The sequence below is a fragment of the Poecilia latipinna genome, unplaced genomic scaffold, assembly GCF_001443285.1.
Source record: "Poecilia latipinna isolate Pla-1442-1.1 unplaced genomic scaffold, P_latipinna-1.0 Scaffold6426, whole genome shotgun sequence".
In the NCBI taxonomy this organism is placed as follows: Eukaryota; Metazoa; Chordata; class Actinopteri; order Cyprinodontiformes; family Poeciliidae; genus Poecilia; species Poecilia latipinna.
This window is the reverse complement of record NW_015119042.1, coordinates 1-5,644: the sequence shown is the minus strand read 5'-3', so window position 1 is coordinate 5,644 and position 5,644 is coordinate 1. Positions and strand designations below refer to the sequence as shown.

The window sequence follows — 5,644 nt, the reverse complement described above, 5'->3', positions numbered from 1 at the left end:
TATTACCTTACAAGTTACCTGCAACATCAATGCCGTTACTATAGCAACCTGAAAATTTGGGATAGCAGGCTAAACTTTGACCTGGATAGGGTACATAATTACATCATTTAGTGTCTCTGTACCTGGATAACCAGGAAAAATAGTTCAATTGGAACAATCCATTCATTCAAATACATTGGGCCATTTCTCCAGCTCTGACAGGGACCCCTACTTTAGAAATCCCACCGTGTAGACAACATTTTTATCCCCATCCCGTGAAGCCACATTAGCCTGCTATTAGCATCGTTAGCTCACTACCTGCTCCACGGTGGCCGGGTCCACGGACTGCAGTCGGGCCGCGTTCTCGTACTCATCCTCGCTGTTGTTCCCGGCTCCTTCTTCAGTGTCCTGGCTGGAGCCCACTCCTCCCGGTCCGGTCACTCCCGGCTGGCCTCCACCGGCCAGGGCAGCTACCACCCCCCCGGAGCAGGTTCCTGCCTGCCGCCGCCTCTTGCTCAGCCCGGGCCCGGAGCAGCAGCCTCCTATCGCTCCGCCGCATCCAACCACACCGGAAGACACCACCAGCTCCCCCCGAGAGCTAGTAACCATCCCTCCGCTGCTGTCCCGTCCGTCCCCTGGACCCACCGGGGACACGGAGCCTACCGGCGGCGGGGAGGCCTGCTGAGGCCGGGAGCTGGCCTCGATGTTCCGCCTGTCTTCTCTGGCTGAAGGTGGGGCGCTCTGGTAGGACCATGGAGGTGGTGAAGCCCTCGGCCTGGATCCGGTCCTCCCGGTGTGAGGGTGCGTGTGTTGGTGAGAGTCAGACCCGCTCCGACGGTCGTTGTCATCGGTGTGGTCCGAAACTCCGACCGCAGAGCTGGGCTTCTTTTTCGGGAGGATCGTCATGGTGGAGTCGGTGTAAGGGGAGCAGGGAGTCGGTTAGAGATGGAGACAGCTCCGTTGTTCTGGATCTAAAGTGTCGGTCGGGTCACCGTCCGGCCGGCCGTTAGGCTCCTACCACCAAGCTAAGACCCTTCAACGAGCCGGAGGTGAAGAAAGAAGCGGCCCCTCGGCTCCTTTTCGACGGTTTGATTTGAACAAAAACAAAAAGCGTCTCCTTCTTCCCGTTCTCCAAAACATCAACACAGACTGACGGAGCGTAGCGACGTCACCTCCTGTCTGCCACGTCATCACGCTCATCTGAACTCTTGTCACACTAACGAGCTTTTCTCGTGTCTGTCCTGAGACAAGAGTTGAGGATGCAGCATTTTTAGTCACTTTACTCGAAATTCAAATCACATTCAACATCCTTAAATGTTTAATTAAAAACAAAATGCTTCCCTGATCACAACTTGATCGTGCAACAAGGAATAAAGTGGAGCTGAAGTCAGTTCCACTTTAACGTGATAAAAGTAGATATATTACTTTAAATCTATTTTTATCGTTAAGAAAATCTATGGGTATGATTTTCTTAACGTTTTATGCTGTTCTAATTATTTTGACAGTTTGAAAGTCACCCATGCAGGCATCTGAAAATCAGATGCAGTTCAACTTAACAATACATTATGAATCCCAAAGGTAAATTAAATATTTATGTAACCCATATTACCCATGTTTTATGAGTTGTTGTAGATGCTGATGGCTGTGGACAGTAAGAATCTCCTGTCAAGGTCTGTATTACAGCGGCTTTGAAGAAGCCTCTGATTGAAGACACCAGGCCTTTCAGTTGCTGTGCTGAATTGAATAAATTGTTTCTGTGTATTCTAATCCTTCATAAAGAGGCAGGAAAATCTGGAGGAGGATCCAGCAAATCAATGAGACTTTTATAAAGAGTTGACTCTGATTCAGCTCTCTGGAAGTGAAAATCCCAGAACCTGTTTAGAAATGCAATCTCTTTGGTAGAAAAACCCTTGCAGAGAAACTTGAAGTTGAAACACACAGGTGGACAAAAAGGTCAAAGAATACCTGAAAAAAATTGTTGCAATTTATTTATGGTATGACAGCAGCTAACCATCCATGTCTACAGCTTCCTGGAGTGGAGTCTGCACGCTTAAGAAACTTCAAGACATCAAAACCTTCTGCATGTGTAATTTGAAAGAAATGTAACTGTAAACATAAGCACAGTTCTGCTTGTGGCTACAGTTATTGGTGATTATTATTGCAGTCTCTGCAGACACTGGACCCATTTCTATTCCATGTGAACCAACTTATTTGCTCGTTTCCCAGTCCAGAGTTGCAGAAGCTCAGTGGTAAGAGAATAACCAATTCTTACCTTGCAGGTGAAGGAATATGGAGTATTTTTAATACACTAATATGTAGCGATACCAGCGCTCGCTCTTCCACAAGGTCATGTGTGCTCATGGCCCCTCCCACCAGAGCTTAGTTGATGGATGGAAACAGTCATAAATAAGTGAACTGCTAATGCTTTAAAATCATTCTAGTAAATATGATGAAAAAATGCTTGGACAATATCAGATGACTAGCACTGGGTGACACGTAGCATGAGCCAGAGGTGAAATCCTGGCAGTAAAAATGTTTCAAACTGCTTGTCATCTTTTGGTGTCAAGGTTTCTGGCTGATTTGTGATCTTGTTTTGAAAACTCATGTTTTCTTATTTAAATGTATTTAATTTTATTTGCAGATGCATCGCACTGTTTGTCAACTTTCTATGCCATCTGACTGAGTTTAACTGTATTTTAGTTCTGCTTTATTTGTTGGGTTTGCTTTTGCAGCACTTTGAGTTTCACTTGCATTTGAAAACTTATTAATTTCACTGAACTTAATTCATTCATATTTATTTTAATGTTTTCCTTCATCACCTTTCCCAGCTGCCCTGCACTGATTGATGAAAAAAACATCAAAAACGTGAAATCAGAAGAGACGGAACCACCTGCATCATGTGTGCAAATTTATATCAAATACAGAAGTAATGCAAACACATCTCCTCGCTCTTAAATAAACTTGTGGAATTGTAAAAATCTCTTAGATGCAGATTTCAATATAATGATATTTCTTTTTTTATTAAAAATCACAGGTATTGAAAAGATAATTGACAGTATTTATTCAGTATCTACAAGCATGGTGCATCAGATGGATGTCAGGCATGCGCAGCAACATTTGTTTCTTTCTACCTCTCCCCTGTGGTCCATGTTGCTTAGCAACAGCAGGAGAGGATGGAGAACAAAGACCTGCAGCAGCATCAGCACCATTGTACAGTGCATCCTTCCTGATTCACTGAAACATAACATCTGTTCAGTCTGCAGAGCTCATGGCACCTCCTCGTGGAAAATCTACATCAGTACAGGAAAGAAGAAAATGCAATTAGACTAGTAAACGGCCCCCTTTATAATATTGAAGTTATCATAGAAAGCTTAATGTATTTTGGCAACTGTATTCATCTGCAGGTTTTTTTTATGCAATGAACTCAGCTCAGCTCTAAAATATCATCTCTTAGCCTCTGTTGGATGATGGAGTTTTATCTTAATGCTGCTCTGAAGACTAGCGTTAGTCTTCAAAGCAGCATTAAGCTGCTCTGAAAAGTCAGCTTTTAAAAATAAAAGCTGACTTTTATTTTTAAAAGTCAGCTCTTTTAACCATGTTTATTTGTTTTGTCTTCAAACTCCGTTTTCAAGACATAAATCAAATCTCATCTCTGAGCTTCTGCTAGGTACCAGAAATGTGTTAACACCAGCGTTGTGGTCAAGACCACCTAACCTGAGACCAAGACAAGACCAAGACCAGAGTGTATCGAGTCCAAGACGAGACCGAGACCATCAAAAAATGGTCTCGAGACCAAGAATGATCTCGAGTACTACAACACTGGTTAACACCATTCTGAACATCAGAAATGGACTTTAAAATGTCTGTCAGCATTATCCAGAATACAATTGCATGGTGGGGGTTCAGATTTTAGCTTCTAGTTCTAGTTCTTTTTGCTGCAAACCCTAACAAACCATATATTTTAGTGATCAATTTAATATGCAATTTTTATCATATTTCACACTTTTTTGTCATGTAGTGCGGTGCGCCGGTCTTGGTCTCGACTTGGTCTTCGGTTAGATGGTCTTCACTACAACACTGGCTGTCTGTCCTCCCACCAGAACACCACCACACATCTGCCACACAAACACACACATGCATGCACGTGTATATTGTTAAGGAAATAAGGTGAAACACTGAGTCAATCAAGAACAAATCAAAATTATTTTATTAAGAAATGAAGCAAAGAATATGAGCAATGACCCCCTGGTTAGTCCAGGGAAGTGAAGAAAAGATGAAGGTACATCGCTTTTAATATCCACCAGCCCTATTACAGAGATGGGAGCAAAAGGGCGAATCCCACCAGTTTCAGTTACTTCGCAACTCTGGTATTTGCACATGCAAACTGTTATCCTGGATAGTTCAAACCCAGGTCAGAAATACCTTTATTATGTGTTTCCAGTGAGCTTCCTCCAACATGAAGAGTGCTTTATAGATAAAATTGATTTATTGAAATAAAACAAAGTTTTGACATAATACACAGCTAAGGCTGAAGGAAATGCTACATCACGGAACACCCTCTTTAGCCCATAGCTTAGGTAGAGGCCTATAAAAGGAATCATAAACTGTTAGGCGCCATTTTGCTGTGTTGTTCCTTAAATAAACATGGCGATGGACCAGTGCTGCATTTTGGTCTTCATAAATAGGATTGATGATTTCAACACCTGCTTGGGCTGCCACCTCATTGTGGTGGAGGGGTTTGAGTGTCCTAATGATTGTAGGAGCTATGCTGTCTGGGGCTTTATGCCCCTGGTAGGGTCACCCAAGGCAGACAGGTTCTAGGTGAGGAACTGGACAAAGTGGAGGCCGAAGACCCCTTTGATGGACAAGAACTTTGGATTTTTATGTTCCCTCACCCGGACGCGGGTCACCGGGGCTCCACTCTTGAGCCCCGGGCACAATGGCGAGCGCCTGGTGGCCGGGCTTTTACCCACGGAGCCCGGCTGGTGAGTTTAGGTGAGTTTGTGGTAATGGGAAATGAGATGTTCTTTTCAAGGGAGCATGTTTAGATCTTAATTGGTAAGAGGGTTAGGAAGTGATGTGTAAAAAGGAAAGATATCTGCCTGAACAGACACACTACCAATTCTTTATCTTTTCTTATTTTATTTTGAACATATCAACATAATACTGACAGTCACTGATAATCATGTTTAAAAGATTGTGGAAATTTTTAAGCCTATTCAACCCCACCCATTACTGAAGTCCTTCCAGTTTTTCATAATTCTGCATACACAGAAAATCAAGCAAAATCAACACAGGCTTGAATTTTTTCAAGCTAATATATTTCTGAGTTTATGACAAATTTGTTTTGAAATGTTTAAAACAAATTTTCAAAAACTTTGGGTTTAAATGACTGCTTACATTTACCTGCAGGTGGCAGTATTTATTTCTTCTTCCACACTGCTGCTTCAGCCTAACTTGATATCACATTATAGACTGTGATCAAAATTATGCATAAAAATCGAGCTATTTAAGTTCTTCAAAACAAATCTGATTTTATTTTTATAGCACCTTTCAACAACATTTTTGCATGAACGAGATGATCCTTCAGATTTTTGCTCCTGCAGAAAGCAGATATGGGCCTCCTGTCTTTCAACCTTCCACTAACAGATTGAAACTCTAAAAA

At 42.5% G+C, this 5,644-nt stretch overlaps 1 pseudogene; it reads right to left on the bottom strand.

The window, feature by feature from the left end:
• Nucleotides 1–270: 270 nt before the first annotated feature.
• LOC106943934 (OTU domain-containing protein 5-A pseudogene) lies at nucleotides 271–1,150 on the bottom strand (annotated as a pseudogene).
• Between the last annotated feature and the right edge of the window lie 4,494 nt (nucleotides 1,151–5,644).